This window comes from Bidens hawaiensis, unplaced genomic scaffold (assembly GCF_021521415.1).
Source record: "Bidens hawaiensis isolate Kalapana, Puna unplaced genomic scaffold, B.hawaiensis_p1.1 tig00021359_1, whole genome shotgun sequence".
NCBI classification, from domain to species: domain Eukaryota; kingdom Viridiplantae; phylum Streptophyta; class Magnoliopsida; order Asterales; family Asteraceae; genus Bidens; species Bidens hawaiensis.
In genome coordinates, this window is record NW_027493311.1 from 103,568 (window position 1) to 122,519 (window position 18,952).

An 18,952-nucleotide genomic window follows, 5' to 3' on the forward strand; every position below is an offset into this window, starting at 1 on the left:
ACTTATACATGATAAAAAAAGCTTATCTGCAATTTTCCAGAATTTTTCATGATATTTAACTATTTTTCACCATTTTTGGCCAAAACCGAGCATTAAATTCACCAAATATTCATCCTTTATCCAAAAATTACCAAAAATTCACAGAACTCTTATTTTCATGTGTAGAACATCCCTGTAAAATTTCATGACCTAACTCTACACGTATCACAATCTGTCCAAATATCCCAAAACCGAACATAACCGAATATACCTTTCGTTTTCCGCCACTACAAGCTACACACTCGTCTTTCCGCCTTATCTACCACTAAACATAGAGCCTACAACCAACATACCACAATACCAAGCAATTTACACTCACGATCAAGCCTCTTACATTATAGTTTCGGTTATGATTCAAAAACAAAGATTTAAACCGTAAAAATTCGTTCTTGGTTCGTTTAACCCCTTTCTTGGGCCAAGATCCCTTGTATAACCTGTATACATCACTTGATCATGCAAGAATCGGTTTTCATCTTTGAAACCTCATTTTCTTGCAATTAAACTCAAGAAACGAAGATGGAAACGTGATTAACTCGATTCTTTACCTTGTTTTCTTGCTAAAAATTCTCGGTTTTGGATCATGATCTTGAGAGGAAGTTAGGATTGTTGGATTGTTGGGTGAAAAAAAGAAATAAGGACTAGGGGATAACACCCCATGTCCGATCGGAAACATAAGGAGGGTGGGGTGGGACCCACCTCTCCATTCTTGGCCATTCATTTGGATTCTCGCAATCCGGATAATGTTTTGGATAATCTGGCTCAGTTCGTTTTTCGGTTAAATGTTTAATTTGGCTTAAAACGAGGCTAAAACGGTCGTTTTTCGGCTTAAAAATGAAATTTATATAAAACCGATTTAAGAACTTTAAAAACTTAAACCATGACATTTATTAACTTAAAACATCATATCATTAATTATTGCGCATCTTTTTCGGCTTGATCGATCGTCTCTTGCTCGGTTTGGTATTAAAGGTTTCGTTTAACATACCAACGTACATTAAATCGAAATTCTTTTTCTGTGCTGTACTTTACTTATCCCGAAGCATTAATGCTTCGTAAAATCACTACATATCATATATCTCGTCTATAATTGAACCCTAGATTCGTTCGGGTTTCAATAACTATCGATCGATTGATCGCATATTCAATACGATGAATTATATATTCATGTACAATCCATACAGTGAACCCTGTATTCTCGTATAATTACTATGGTAATTCATGTATCCGACATTAAATATGACGTAACTATTATCTACCGGTTAGGGCATACCGGGTTTCGTCGGAATCGTTACAATAATACAATTTGGGTCATCATCGATAGGTAACCAAATCAGCACATTTTATGCCTATAAACGATACCTATTCCATGGATAGATTAGCAAGAATCTATGTAAACAACATCGTTGCATTGCATGGAGTGTCGTTGTCTATCATCTCTGATCGTGACAGTCACTTTACGTCTCACTTCTGAAAAAGTTTCCAACAAGCGTTAGGAACTCAGCTAAACTTTAGAACTGCATATCATCCTCAGACCGATGGGCAAAGTGAAAGGACAATTCAAACACTTGAAGATATGCTCCACTCTTGTGTGATCGACTTAGGTGGAAGTTGGGACGACCATCTTCCCCTAATGGAATTCTCGTATAACAATAGTTATCACAAAAGTATTCAAGTCGCACCGTTCGAAGCGTTATACGGCCAAAAATGTAGAACGCCGGTATGCTGGTTTGAAACTGGAGATAATCAATTATCTGGACCCGAGATAGTCCAAGAAACCACCGATAAGGTTTTGCAAATCCGTGAAAAAAATAGGACTGCGCGAGAGTGACAAAAGAGTTACGCGGATATCCGTCGTAAGCCGTTGGAATTCAATGTAGGCGATATGGTCTTATTGAAAGTTTCGCCTTGGAAAGGCGTTGTTCGCTTAGGTAAGAAAGGAAAGCTAAGTCTACGTTTCGTAGGACTATTTGAAGTACTCGAGCGAATTGGCACTGTCGCTTACCGTCTACGACTATCCGAAGAAATGAAAGGGATACAAGATGTATTCCATGTCTCTAATCTGTTTAAATGTCTAGCCGATGAATCTTTTTCAATGCCTCTAAAAGATGTCGAAATAAATGAAAGCCTTAAGTTTGTAGAACGACCTTTACAAATCGAATATTCTAAAACAAAGAAACTTAAGAGGCGTAATTTGAAATTAGTTAAAGTTAAATGGGACTCCTGACGAGGCCCTAAATACACTTGGGAATTAGAATCCGAAATGAAGAAAAAGTACCCCCCCCCCCCCACTTATTCTAAGAAGCGAATCTCGCGGACGTGATTTATTCCAAGGTGGGGAGGATGTAACATCACGAAAATATCGGATCAAAAATGTCAAATTTCAAAGTACAAGGACTTAGATTAAAAATATGTTTTCCTGTCCGATCGCGATACGCGCTACCCCAAGACTCAACGTCATCGTGTATCGTGATGACGTGGTCTGAAAGCAGACATGTGTCCCGCAACGTGTCCTCATGTGGCACTGCGTATTCAGCCACGTGGCACACGTGGCAAAGCAATGGGGTAATATGTCAAGCCTAGTCGTGATACGCGATGACCTCCAAGTAGGCCCATCGCGTATCGCTATCTAATTAAATAATATTAAAATATTCGTTAACCCATAGCGATACGCGATGGGTACTTGGAAAGACCCATCGCGTATCGCGATGGGTCAATAGACCAGTGACAATAAATAGGGCCATCAGCCCTTCATTCTTTTTCACAACTCGAGTCTCTCTCTCTCTAAGTCACTTCCTCTCTCTACCTCGATAAGCGTGCCCCGACCCTCGAAATCTGTGCCGAAAACCGAAGTTTCCTTGTTTTGTATGCCAAGTAACCGACGTTGCCTTGAAGTACGTGTCACCCCGAGACGACCCGACACTCGCCTCGAAGTATGTGCCGACATAGCCCGATGACCAACGTGCCTCGTTTAGTGTGCAAGAAGTGTTGATTCAAGATTCTCGATAAGTGTGCAAGCGTTGAGGTGCTCCTCAAGAATAGAGAAATTATAAGCAATCAAGGTAGGGATAATTCCCGAATAATATATCAATATAATATTAAAAGGCTTAGACCCTAGTCGAGGGTATACTCGATACCTCGAGAAATAAATAAAGAAAATATAATAGAGAAAAGCATAAATAACAGATAATGATATAAAATATATCTTTGTTATTGTTATTATTATTATTTAAGTTCTTAAATAATAAATAAAGAAATGAAGTATACATTTTTTCGAGAAGAAGAAACGTAGTGTTAGAAAAGTAAACAAGTAAAACTAAAGGTTAAACTTGTAAAATAAAGAAAAGTTATTTTAAACTAAAGATTTAAAAATAAAATATAATCGAGTTAAAGATTATACAAAAGGAGACTAAAGGCCTTAAGCCAGATTAAAGATCTGGTAATAACAAAAGGTTATACTCGTCCTATAGGTCCGTAATAGCTAAAGAAAGACGAATCGATCAGTGAAGTGAAGCCGATCCTTTTAAAAGGTGAATATGTCCCCAACTTTTATAATTTGTTTAATCGAGTCAAATTATATTGATTACATTAGATAACGTATCTCTAAAACACTATGAACAAAAGTAATCGATGGTCCTCAGACTGTCGTGTACGTTTGTTTGGATCCTTACATATGTGGTAGACGGTGGGCACACCACGTCACACCTGGTTAAATTCCTCCGCCATGATGGGTTGGACCTAAGTTATGTCCGAGAGAGGGTAATCATGTGTATACTGATGGTTGTAAGGTAATCTCGAACGCTGAGGTGTTTGTTGAGCGGTTTCGAGTAGAGCTTAAGTTTATAATCGTGTTAAATTTTTAACTTGATTATTCCTAAGCCACGATGGGCTGAGACCTAAGTTATGTATCGAGGGGTAATTAAGTAGATAAAATATTTTTGCATCAGCTTATTCACCAGCATGTGTTGCTGACGTATTTTCAAACAGTTTTACAGGTAACGACGGATAGACGCTTAGAAAGGACGAAGTGACCACTAAGCGATCTGTTGGATCAGATCATTTTTGTTAATATTGAAACTTGAATGGTGGTTTTGTATAAAACAATTAACCTTTTATAAAAATTAAACGAGTATTTTATAATCCCGTGTTTTGATGACAAGTAAATATTTTTTTTAAATCCACGCAAATATTTATGCAATAACCCGTGTAACTCTGATTTAATTACAAAAACGGTACCAACTGTTGGTGGAATGCCTAGGCCTAAGATGGGGGTGTAAAAAAGAGAGGTGGGTACATAACGTACGCTGGATTCAAATTAACAACAATGAATTCACAATAGCGTCAATGAAAAAAGTAGACGGAGCTACAACAATACCTAAAGGTCTTAGAATATTGTGGTTGCACACGCTGCACAGTAGTCGAAGAACAATGGAGCTAATAAACATACAAAAGATAGCACCTTAACACTATCTTTGATTGACAAGGATATGTTAACTCATTGACGTTTTTCAAGAGTACTATCGGAATCGATTATGAAATGTAAGTCTTACACACAGTTCGACATCATTATATATAATTCGGCGTGGCTATATATAGTTTGGTGTGACTGTGTATAAGAACATGGTTCATATATATACTTTACCAACAAATGGTATACATGATATTTCGATGACATGGAGTTATGTGTGAACTACTATCACATTTTGTTATAACATAAGTACTAGGTATAACTTAATATGACCTCACAATACAAGCATTAACTTAAGATTTTATATCTAGTGTTAATAGTATTTTATAATAAATTTTAACATATGATTGGGTATGCTTATATATATATATATAATTTCACAATGATGATCTGTTAATACAAAATACTTTGATGTTTGATTCTTCGATTACGTAACTTCCTTAGAAGTAGAAGTCAAAATGTAACTCTGAACATTGTACCGATAACACATTCGTGCCAGATTCTTATCGTTTTCTAGCTAAGGAACAGATCGACCTACCATCGAACGTTAGTAAATCACACTTATTTTTGTGTTTGAGGCTAAGTCTTATGATAGTATACTCATTTTTAATGACATGGAAGCATAGACAAAATAAGATGTTGGTTCGCTATTGTCGGCAACGAACATCATTATTTGTTGAAGTGTTAATAATGTGATGTTATATGAACGAATGATAAAATTTCTGTATATACGCAATACAACTGACAAGCTTGTTCATTAAAGGAATAAAAGTTAATGAGGGTTCCACTCTTTAAAGAACACAAAGTGTAACATCCCGAAATTTCTAAAATAATATTAGTTATATTATTTATTATCAGTGAGGAAGTTTACTCGGCTTAGCGGGAAATAATTAAATAAGCAGGAGTTAGTATGGGTCTGGCTAGTGTTGGGTAATGGATATGGGTTATGGACTAGGGAAAGAAGGAAGAGACCATGGGCTTAAGCCCATGATCCATAATTATATAAACCTTAAATTCCCATTTTTCATTCATTTCACACATATTCCATACACCACCAAAACACACACTTAGCTCTCTATCATCCTACTTTCTCTCTCTAAGCCGAAACCAAGAAGAAGAATCGATCCCGACCCGAGGTAATGATAGTATGATATTGTAGAGATCCAAACCCGTTAGATGTAGTCACGAAACGACGAGCCGACACCGTTAAACCATTGAAGTCACGAGATCCGGGTGGAATCGGGTATAAACCGAACCTAAGATGCTTAGGGATCACCCTAGCTCAGATTTGGATCAAACGGGACGAAAAACGGTGAAAACGATAGTGAAACGAGCGAGATCTCGCTTTTCCGACGAGATCCCGGCGAAGGCGGCGCCGGAAGGCGGCGCCGGAGTCGGCTGGTACGAACTTAGGGTTTATGTCAGAGAATGTTCTGACATTCTCTGACCTAAACCTAATTCGTTAGCGGGACCTTAACGAATGGGACTTGATTCGTTAGCGGAAGTTTGACGAACTAGCCTTAGTTTGTTATGTCAATTCGTTAAGGAAAGGATGACGAACTAGCCCAATTCGTTAAGCGGTTAGTTAAGGGAGAACTAACAAATGAACCCCCAGTTCATTAAGGGTTCAATTTGTTAAGGGATCAGTTCGTTAAAGGACCAGCTCGTTATAAAGGTCCAATTCATTATGAAAGGTGACGAACTAGTATAACGAATCAGCTAAGAAGAGATAACGAATCAGATCATGTGCTAGATAACGAATTAGACTGTGATCTGATAACGAATTAGACTATGATCTGATAACGAATTAGGCTTAATTCGTTATATAAAATGTGATGGTGAATAAAATAATAATTTAAAATCTTAATGGAAAATGTGTTAAGACAGTTAATAAAAATAAAATTTTTCCAAGCTGACCTGGCAGTTCGACCCCAGCCAGGGGCTCTGCCCCTTGGACCCTGCTAGGGGCTGCGGCCCCTAGACCCCGCTGCCAGGGGCGTTACCCCCGGACCCCCGTCCATTGAGGGATATAATTCAACTAGAAATACGGTGAGTAGTGATAGTTAATTGATACATGTAATTATTATACAGTTAGCCGTGCACAGCTCTAGAAGGGAATAACCATAAACAGTGAATGTAACTGAGTTGAGGTGAGTTTCTATCCCCACTTCCTTGTTATGTTTTCGGGGCTATGTGCATACTCCATGTTAAGTGTGAATACAGTTACCTTAAGTGGTAATTGTATGTTATAATGTTAATGTGATATATTTATCTATGTTATGAATGGATGTTCGTTAGTGCGTGAACGATCTTTGGATATTGCACGTGTGGACGGGGAAGGCAACGTTAGTCGGTGTGCGAACGATCTTCGGATATTAAGCGTACCGTCATTCGGGAATGATCCCCAAGTGGTTATTAGTGTGTGTAAATGTTGTGATGTAACTTGGTTATTATGTAAAGGATGTAATGATATAAAGTGTGTTGTAGACAAGTAGAGGTAGGGCATGATAGAAGTAGCAAGGGTCTAGTAAGGGTGTTAGTGGCATGACGATAGTACGTAGTAGGGTAAGCCTATGCGTGACTTTGTTATTGAAGTGGAAAAGTGGCATAACGTTATTCGTTATTAAAGTGGCATAACATGATTCGTTATTAAAGTGGCATAATGATATACGTCTATTTATACATCTTGAATCCCATGTAAAGTTATGTTTCTTTAATATTTCAAGTTCGTTTTAGTTCATGTTTAGTTCATCTTTTATTATTTAATGGTTTTGAGTCAAGTATTTAATTTGTGTCATGTTTTAACTCGTTTGGTGTCTTTCACATTAAATCTAATTCTTTTTGTCATTTCATGTGAAGGTTGAGTTCGTGTTTTGTTCGTTTTACTCGTCAATGACTACATGATTAGTTCACTTAGAGTTTTGATTTGTTTTCATGTAGATGGTGGCTTTGGAGTCAAAGAAAAGAAGTTTTAGAAGTTTCTCGTCGTTACTTGGAGTTCAAGAAAGATATCTAACATGAATAAACAAGAAATAATAGCAAAAATCCGGAAATCACCCCAATGGGGCGCCGCGTCGCGCTAATCCAGAAGGCAATATGCCTTCGCGGGGCGCTAAGGCCTTCTGGTCAGCCGATTTTGCAAGCCCAAGCCCGTTTATCGCTTATATAAACATCTCTTGCAAAACCCAGCCGATCTAGACACTATTGGAGCCGATTTTCCAAGGGTTTGTGAAGGTTTTGAGGCTAGGAATCAAGAAGGATCATCAAGCTTTCATCCAGGTGTTCGAGGATCAATCGCAAAGGGTTTTATCGCTCTAACTTTCGTTCCTTTTTCATTATTTGTCATGTCTTTCCTCTTTGTTTTTAATACTTGTTTAGGATTGTTTTTAATAATGATTCTAGGCTAGACTTCATGTCTACCTAGGTTTGATGAACATGTGTTGACTTGATTCTTGCTTTGGACTAATGTTTTGATTATGGTTTCGTTATTTTAATAGTAAAAGAATTGATTTTGCTTTCATGATGCATATGAATGTTTATTATCTTGATTGATTGTTAAGTATAGCTTCTCATAGATCTTATATCTTTTGATTGTGTTCTTTAGATTTAGGGTTTATGTTTAATCATTACTTGGTTTTTTGATTATTGGGATTAAATGGGCCCATTAGATCATAGAAGCTTGTTGATAGTTGGTTAGGGTTTTGAATGTTCTGCTAAATTCCAATAGCTGTAAGGTGAGGAGTTGTTCGTGTTTCTTGGTCAATCACATGCTAGGATAGATAGTGACAATATTCTTGCTTATTGTGTTGATCTATGTTCATGATGTCATGTTAGTTTATCAAGTTATCTAGAGTTTAGTGTTTCGTAAGATTGCTTGCCTAAGATACTATTAATTAACCCTATTTGATAACCGTGAGGAAATCAATACAGCTGATTGCTTAATAATCTAGTATTCATTCTTTAGGATTTTACTTGATGCGATCAAGGGTTCTTTAGGGTTTGTTAGATGAATATATTTAGAAATCAGTTTCTATATCATGTTATTTGTCTATTGCTTGATGATTATTGATACATGGGATTCTTACCTAGGTAGATTCCTTCTCTGATTGGTTTCGATCTTGTGATTAATTGCTTGCTTCTTTTTTAATTGTTTATTTGCTTTCTTAGTTTAATATTAGTTTAAAAACCCCCTTAAAACATTTATAATAAATAGTCGTGTCGTAAGTCGAGTCTAATTAGTTAATTAACGTAATTTATAGAGTCCCGTGGGTTCGATATTCCGGACTTACTTAGCTTTAGTACAATTGATCGGTTCACTTGCCGGTGTTTTATGTAGTTGAGTCTTAAGTCTAGTTTTTATTACTTGTTTAGTTTAGTTAATATTTAATTGACTGTTTCTAGCACATCACATAACGTGATTCGTTATTAAAGTGTCAAGGTGGCATAACGTTATTCGTTATTAAGTGGCTAAGCTGTAGGGGAAAATAAGAGGTTAAGTGGTAAGGTGAGCAGGTGATATAGTGGACTATGTGTCTTCGGATATGTATATAATGCATGTCTTCGGAAGAAACGATGTTTTAAATATAATGTTTTGTGTTATGGTATCAAAGAAAAGATTTAATGTTTTGTAACGAATGATTGTTGTTTTATATTCCGCAAAAAGTTTTAATAAACTCTGATTTTTAGAACTGTGTTTATGAGTAAATCTGACGCTAAAGTAGGGCTACCGGGAACGGGGCCTTACACAGAGTTAGTGTATAATATAGATATGATTGAGCATTAGTATGAATACGCATGATTCATGTCATCTAACTAATGATTCAATTTGAAGTTAGGATGAATTTGAGCTAACTAGTTTAAGATCAAACTAGTCAATCCTACTGAGAAACTCGAGTGTTGCGAGCAACAAGGAGGTTCGGTTCAAATTAACTAAGAGAAGTGTTAATTATTATCCTATGTTGCGAAACCTTGCTACCAAGTAACGATATTAGTACTAAATGCGTGTTAGTTATCATTACTAAAGGAAGAAAATAACGAAATAATAGGTGATGAATTCCAGACAAAACGTCATATATTTATTGCTCAGGGCAATTGATAAATCGAGTGAAATTTCAGTTTGTGGGTAAATTCTAAAAGTAAAGGGTGAACAAAATTTGAAATATAATACATCTAAGGATTAGTAAAATGACCACGTGTCATTTCAAATCCAGTAGTATGTAGCACAATACAATAATGATCTTACAAGATTGTTGTCGTATGCTTTAAAATAAACATTATTCCGATAACTAGGTTCCCTAGTCCCAACAAATTTTATTTTATCTTAACGATGTCAAGGGTATCGAAACTTCCTTTTAAATAAAATTGAGAATGGATACATTTTTCTTGAGGAATTAATCTCACAAACTCATTATTTTACGTCGAATTAGGGTCGATGTTCTGATTATGAGAATTCGGTTGTAGATTCTAATAGATGATGATCCTAAGTTTTTGGTCTTAGGCTCGAAAGTTTGGAGTTTTAAGGGTGTGATTATATTCGTCATCATTATAAGTAGTGAGGGGCCTACCGATCTGAGAAAATCACATTTAACTTAATTATGCAAAAACATTTTTTATGCCGAAAATATATTCTATTTGGTGAAAATTGCATGATCGTCATATAATCTTTACGGACAATTTATTGGTTGACGATAAATTATCTTTTGTACATTAAATAAGAATTTGAAACATAGGGTCAACAAAATTTTACGTATTCGTGTAACATTGGAGCTTAGTGGACAACTATGAATATGCCAGACATGACAAGTTACTCAAAATCTCCAATGTGCCTCTAATCATAAAGGTGGTTTAGTGATTGCTGAGGTAGTTGTGCAATTAGTTCTTCATCTATAGATTTGAGGCCGTGTATTTATAATGGGTTTATTAGCATTATGACAATAGCTAAGATACCTACCTGTCTCTGTCAAAGTTTTAATCTAACATTTAGTTATCACACGCGTACGAAGATGATGCCAATTAGTATACGAGAGATGCATAAAGCAAGGTTTAGATTGGAATATTAAGTGCAAGAGTTCACAAGGATGTGACACCTTTGTGCATAGTGTCAATATTGTATATGATAAGTAAGAGTATTCAGCTCACATCATAACTCCAAAAGAGATGACTTTTATAAAAAATATACGATATATACCTTTCATGCTCAAAGTCTTTATATATATCCACAGAGCCAATTGTTATATCCTTAATTTCTAAAGGAACATGTGGATAATTTAATTTGGTAGTACAATCAAAAAGGTTTAAAAGTTGAAGCATGTCTCAAAAAGGAATATCAATCAACCCGTATGTTGTGAGGAGATCAACAAAAATCAAGACATATGAATGTGTTCATGGTGCTAAGATCACAACAATATAACATGACATAGTCCAAATATGGTCGAATGATTACAAGAGATTGAAAGAAAGAGTTTACCAAGATCTTAAACCATATTGTTATCTCAAAAAAATCCTAATTCGGGATCCAAATTGTGAGGGCACGCCATATAAGTATTTATGGATGACTCGATGATTACGATTGTGTCGTCAGTAGTAATTAATTATTATATTATATTAATAGGTCATCACAATAGAATTTTTTTAAATTCTCTCGTACCTGTAAATTCACAATTACGTTATATCAAGTGTAATTGTCAATTTATCTTACGGGATCATTATAGTATTCTCCTATTCTGGGTTATAATTGTAGGTAACACAATTTTACACAGAGATACATGTATTAAACACTAATCACATATACCACCCATTCATTTTTAGAATCCATACAAGAACTTTTAATTTGTGTAACCGCTTACACTAAAGTTGACCAAGTTTCCACGCCACGGTTGGAATATTTACACTCAATTATTAGGCGTTTTTTTATATCCAAGTCATAGTACCCTTGGCTAGTATTTCACGGATCTAAGATAGTGTTATCGGGTTGAGAGATTAGTTGAGCTAATCCTTCAAAGTAGGTCGGTAATCCATATCTTCTATTAGCAGAATTTTGTCTTGTTTCCTGTGGTACATTGTCGTTTATGTTATTTTCGGATAACATAGATGAAACAATATTCATTATTAATTATTAAATGTGTGTGACTAAATATCGGAAATAATCACATTCGCACAATAATCAATAAATCAGCCAAAAGATTATCGTGACATTTTAACTTAGAAAATTATAATACGTGTTTAGAAGTTAATAAAATAACTACTAAAATAGGTGTGAATACGCATCAGCACCAATCACAAATCTTTTAAATTTTCCATACTAAAATATCCAAGGCATGCGATGCTTATCTAGATCAACAAGAGAAACTTATTGGAGGTCCAAGTACTCCATCAATTCTAACACTTGAACCGAAACAGCCATAGCGCGCACAACTGAGTTACATAACCTCAAGATTCGTTAGAGGTAGGGTCACACTGTCGTCCTAAATCCGCTTATTACATGAGTTAGCCACAAGATAGCCAACGGTAACAAATGCAAATTTATATGTGTAGAAAGACGGCATGTAGCCTAAAGATAGTAGGGGAGTTGGTTATAGAAGTGCGTGCACGGTTGCCAGCATAATAGGGATCGGTGGAAGCGGTCCCCCAACTCACTGTTAGTGCTGTTTATTTCGTTAATAGTTTGTGAATCAAGCGTTTGTGACATACTCCGTACAATGTAATCTTGATAAAACTAATATATAAATAACACGTAGAAATTTATCAATTAAATTTCAAATAATACATAAACAAATTAAATGCACCCTCTTTTTTTGCATCTCTTATGAAAATTTGCTTATAAAATTTTTCAGCTTCATGAGTAGGAAAATGTGTGTTTCAAATACTGGGTTATAGTCTAGAAATTCTTTCAAACATTTCTAGTTCGCTATAACCATTGGCTCTTATACCAACTTCTGTCACGCCCCAAAATCTTTAACTTAGCATTGGAAGACTTAATTTTGTTAATTTGGGCAGTGACAGACGTTGTTAAGACAATCATAGTAAAAAATAATGAACCATAAGTTGGAATTTATTAAATATCAGAGTTTTACATGTATCAAACATGCACGGTTTTTTTTTTTAATTTACAAGTCCAACTATCATTCATTCAAACACACAACACCATTTTCCTGAATCCTTCACGAAGCATCCATTTTCTTCATTTACCTGAAAAGTATGTTAAAATAATTTTGTTAACACGAATGTTGGTGAGTTTCTCAATTAAAAACCGGGATGTAACAGTTCTCGACTTTACTCCCATTTATTCATCATTCTTATCAATGATTAATTTCATTATTCACCATTCTTTTTAATGGGAATTTGATTTTCACTTTTCCAAACATAGCTATATATTTCATAAAAAAATGTGTTAGTTGTAAACCAGCAAAGAGTACAACACATGTATGACTATCAGTATGATAAACCTGATACATACCAAAATCAAAATATTCTCACCTTTTCAACCAGAGCGACTGGAAGAGTGGGGGCGTCGCCCCGATAGATCTACCAATATTTTTAGGCCCTTTCTCTCTAGGTTAACGTTTTTTCCTTTCATAATGACGCATCTCATTTAACACGATTTGTAAACTTTATAGACCTTAGTTTACATACTTTTCCACCAAAAACATTTATAAATCAATAAAACGAGGGAATTTACGAGAAAATTCACCTTTGCATTAGCTCAAATAACATTCAAGTGTGATAATATGCCAGTCAAATTCAATATCATATTAACATTCATCCAAATGATAACTGATTTCCTATGTATAATACCATGTATATTAACACAAAAACATAGATAGAAATGGAATCTTGTCCTAACTTAATTTATTTATCCTCACATTTCTTATTTATTATAATTCTAATAACTAAATTACAAACTTTTATTGTTTAGGAAAAATCATAACTGGATCGAATATTTTAAAATATCTTATAAATATATAGGAAAAACATAGTTTCAAATAACAGTTGTAAAACTAATAAATGTTTTCGAAACTAAACTTGGACGTTATTTAATAAAAAAAGTATATATATATATATATTAAAATATAATATTCTTTTATTAATAGGCGCGTGTTTGAATTCTGACAAATATATTATGTACCACCTTTTTTAAACAAAACATAATATAATCGTTATTTTTATTTATACAGAAACTGTTATATTAGTATTCCTAATATAAAAATGTATTTTCATATTTTATATAAAAGTTTACATTTACTAAAAGTATATTTATTTTTAATATTAATGGTTGTCACTATCCGGATAAACTATTTCAGTCAAAATATAGTGTATATACACACACACGAAATTGTCTAAGTCTCGACTACACCATTTTTAACACGAGTGGTCGGGAATTTATATTTGTTATTCACTTTTATACTCTTGTTTTTAACGCTCGTTTGTAAACTTACTATAGTTAAAATAATCATCTATCACATTTTAATATTCCAAACTATACTTAATAACACGATTTAGACCAATTTATCAAAATCTAACTTTATCCTTTTAAGAGATAAAAGTTATACCCTCTCGCGTGCGGTTCACTTCTCAATATATACTCATAGCCGACATGCAACACGATCTGGATATACCAACACATTCGATTTTAACTCATGAACATATATCCGGTCTCGGATCGTTCGTACGATACCTCAAAACCTACATGCAACTTGTTTTAAGAAACTATTTTCGTTCTAAAATCTGACCGGTAACTTACGAAGCTTATAACTCACCATCCAGAAATCTGATCAACGATTCCATAAGTGGAATCAAAGATCTACATCTTAGTAAGGTTCACCAAACTTTCAATTCGATCCGATGGTCAGATTTCCAGGAAGTTGCATTTCTTTAGAGATGCGTTTTTAAAATCCGCCAAGCGAGCTGAACACGAAAACGGGTTTAGAAATCCAGCTTAAGCAACTCCAATACTCATCTTCACCTTTGAAAATAATTAACTATAGGTTATGAGCCATCTGTAAAATATCATGATGATCGGACCGTTAGATCTTCAGTTATGGAACCATCTTTGCTGACATGCAAAACTAATACAATCTGTCCAGATTTTAAAACTTGTTTTTAAGAAACTTAAACTCAAAATTAGGACGATCAGAGCTTACCATTGCGTTCGGGAGCTCGAAAAAAGTGTTCCGGGTAAAAGATGGACTTTGGCCGCCGCCCGACCACCATCGGTCGTCGCTGGACCGCCATGCACCACCGCTGGACCTCAGTGCTCCACCACCGGAATTATTAGCCTTCTCTCAACTCTCTCTCTCTCTCTATATATATATATATATATATATATATATTTCAGAAAATATGTTGTTAAATGGATAATAAGTAGGGTGACGGACCATATATAGGTGCGGTTTGAAGCGAGTTTTACGATCGGGTTTAGGTTTCTCGCTTCAACGATCCCGATACTTCGAGTGATGTTGTGTTACACCCCGACCAAAGGCGGCGGAAGATGCCGGGGTGCAACGGATTGCCCAAGAACACAAGACACTATTAAAGTGACAATATTTAATCAACTTTTTAATTTCATTAATCTATAAACAACACATCTTGTTCGTACAAAACAAATTGAATACAAGTAAACAAATATATATTGTTTATTCGACTAATTTCCTAAAGGTCTCAAAATAAGCTACGTTCCTCAATTCTTCTCTCAAGCAATTATCAAACCTGTAACATTGCATAAAATAAACTTTGTCAACACGAATGTTGGTGAACAATTTTCACAGATTTTGAGTATAATAAATATAGAATGAAATCCACAACTCGTATATGGAATAATAAATAATAGCAACAATTTAGATATGCAAATAGTAAATAGTTTGAGACACCTTTCTATATGGTAACAACCTAATATACTCGGATAATAGTTGCCCTATGCTACTAGCAATTAAGCTAAAGTAGTTAGGGGAGCGTATGATCATACTTAAAATTTTCATAGAGGCCAACCCGCCTAAAGCAATAATCATATAGCATGTAATCATGTAAAGCATATAACACCAAATCGAGCATTTATTTTAGTAACATATACTAAAGAGTTTGTGGTTTGAGACACAAGAACAAATCATTTGAATTTGAAAAAGTATGCAATGTCACCCCCAAAACGTAAGATGGAAAATGGGGGATGAAAAAGTACTCACATGAAATAAATAACTTGAAGGGTTGTTTTGTGATAAACCGGGATAATAAGTTCAACGAGTGAGGTCTAGGTTAAAGGGGTTTCGGTTTAGAAGATGGTCTTGAAAGACTTTAAAGTGAAATAAAATGACAAGTTAAATAATTAATCAAAGTTTGAGGTTTAAAACGAAAATATTTAAGAACTTGAAGTAACGGTTTTTGAAAAGTAAGTTTGCTCGAAATCGGTTCTTGGTATTCTATTCATTAGTTTTACTTAACCTTTGTTAAGTAAATATGTGGGAATCAGTTTAATGCTATAGTGCACGACCACTTGTTAGATAGACCAAAATGGGATTTTAACGAGTGTTCAGTTAGTCGGTTCGTGTCTTGATAAATAGTCAAACTCGAACCCGACATTTCCAACGTGATACATGTCATGAGATAACTAAATAAAATTTAAAAGAAACTTAACCAAGTGTGTAGTTCTATTAGGAAGAACCTCAACGTCCGTTAAGCGAGTGTTTGGCTTTGTCGGTCCAACCTTGTTATAAGATCAAGTTGGATCTGACATACCAATTATTTTGAAAAAACAATTAAATTAGTTTTATAATATAGTTTTAAAGAAAGATGAGATTCGGTGGCCCAAAACACATCTAGTGTGTCTTAAGCGGAAGAACCCGGTTTAGTTCGGTCCTTGACTCGGTATAAGATCGAGGATGGTTGCCACATACCCAATACCATAGAACTTATTAAAATGAACTTAGAAATTATAATACACAAATCTTACTTGAAACATATTAGTAAATCATTTTAAATATAAAGCATTTAAACAAGAGTTCGGTTTTGGTTCGGTAGTCGGAATAAAACCGAGGATGGTTGCCACATATCCAATACCATAGAACTCGTTAAGATAAACTTAAAAATAATAATACTCAAATCTTTCATACAATATGTTAACAATAAAGTATTAAACACAAGTTGGGTTTTGGTTCGGCTCTTGACTCGGGACGAAACCGAAATGGTGGTCACATAGGCAATACCATTGAACGATTAAAAATTGTTTTGGAAACTAGAAGTAAGTAAGGACTAAACAATATTGATAAGCATAAACAAAATTAAAGCATAAACTAAAGTATGAATTAAAGAATAAATCAAGGACTATAATAGTCCTCCATGTAGCCTTGCCTTGTAGCACAACACTTCAACCGACCGTGACCGGAGAAGTGAAAGCCGAAGGAAACAAGGGGTGCATATTATATATATGTTGTACAAAAAACTTCAATTACTATGCAGCAAATTAAAATTAAAGAATGGTTCTTGTTTGACTTCAAAGAGTCAAATTAGTAAGAACTTAAAGGGGTGAAGTTATGATCTTTGTTTGAGAGGAAAAAGAAAATGAATGAACAAGTTGGAATGGAAGAGATGAGCTTGTTTATATAGGGTAATGGTCAAAGTTTATTTCTATGTTTTATTTCAAGGCTTGCATGTGTTTTGATTGGTTAAACAAGTCAAATAATGCAACAAAACAACAAAACAACATAAAAACCACTATCTTTATTAATATCTAAGAATCCGATTTAAAAAACGGGTCGGGTTTATCGCACAAAAACGTATACAAGTTAAACCGAAAATGACGAATGTCACATGTTGTATTTTCCAAGTTCATTTCCTCAAAATAATTATTCCGTTCTCGACTTAAATTTGTCTCGTTAACTTATTATATCCGTTAATAAGTTATTATCGATCGTTTCCCGGTATCGGTTCTGTTTACTCCGAACTTAACAAACATAGCATAGTTGATTTTCCCAAAAACAACTCATCCAAACTTATGGTGTCTATTCTATTTATTTTATCCAAATAATAAACCTCAAATACGACGATGGTATTAACTTTTTCAAACACATCGGTATATTCTTTAACGATCGTGTTCGAAATACTAATTTGCATTTTCTCTCTTCGTTATAACTCAAAATTGAGTCATGTTCTCTCTTTTCAATTCTCTACAGTATTCAGATGAATTAAATCATGTACATTTTCTCAAATGTCGGGTTGAATATTCACATGTTTAACTGAAAATGTTCGCTTCTTCTTAACTTACCACCAAACTTTATTTATTCCCCTAACTTCTCATGTGTTTTACAATATATATACTCCCTTCATTCTTGAAATAAAATACTATATTTAACTTGTGGATCTTAATTCTCACATAACCCAGTCTAAACATGTCTTAATCTAGTATATGTAATGGTATATGTAATATAATAATACTTTTTATTTTATTTTTTCCAGGCGTCACATTCCAACCCATTGGAACTCAACTTGTAAAATTCTCTCGTGTACTTTTGCCCAACAAGAAACATTACAAGCATTATAAAACATCTCATTAAATTTTAAAGAGTTTAAAAACAAGAATGATCTTTTCAATAGCATTGTTAAACCATGAAGGAGAAGTTCAAAAAAATATTATGAAAACATACCACTGATGTTTACTTGTGACGCCGCTTTAAACCCCTATCTGAATGTTGCCGGGTTGAGGTGTTGATCGAGGAAATATTTGACAACATGGGTATGCATGAGATCGGCCCGATTTTGTCGACGGAAGGCGAGGATTGTTTCAACAAATCCTTTAATAGCTTTATGATCATTATTTTCAAGTTTATGGTCCAAGCTCAAAGTCGACTTTTGTGAGGCAAACAACAACAAGTAGGCCATGTAAGGAAAAGCTTATAAATATGATGAATGTTGTTCGTGAGTCAACGGGTAAGCGGTAAAGAGGAAACACACTAGTAAGTGAACTTGGTTGGTATAATGGAGCAAACTATGTTGAAGGTGCGTCGGTTGAAGACATTTGCAACCTTGATGTTTTGGCTTGGTGGAAAGGAAAGCAAAACGAAGGTCCTATTATTTCCGCCATGGCTTGTGACTTGCTAAGAATCCAAACTTCAACGGTAGATTTGGAATCGGTTTTTTTCTTAGTGGAATGGTATTATCGATGCGAATAACAAAATTCACTCCGGAGTCGTTAGAGATATGCATTTTCCTAATGGATCATTTAGACGCGGTGGATAGTATACAAAACAAGGAAAACTTTGAATATGAAATACCACTTGAACGTCCAATTCACGACGAAGAAGTGGTCGAAAGGCTATCTTCTGGGTTATCGGGTGAAGATGATGACGACGAAGACAACTAAGAAGAAGAGTTTGAAGAAGTTTAATCTAGTCATGCAACAAGCAACACGAATCACTCGATCAACTTTCATGTAACCATTTTTATTAGTCTTACTATTATTAGTCA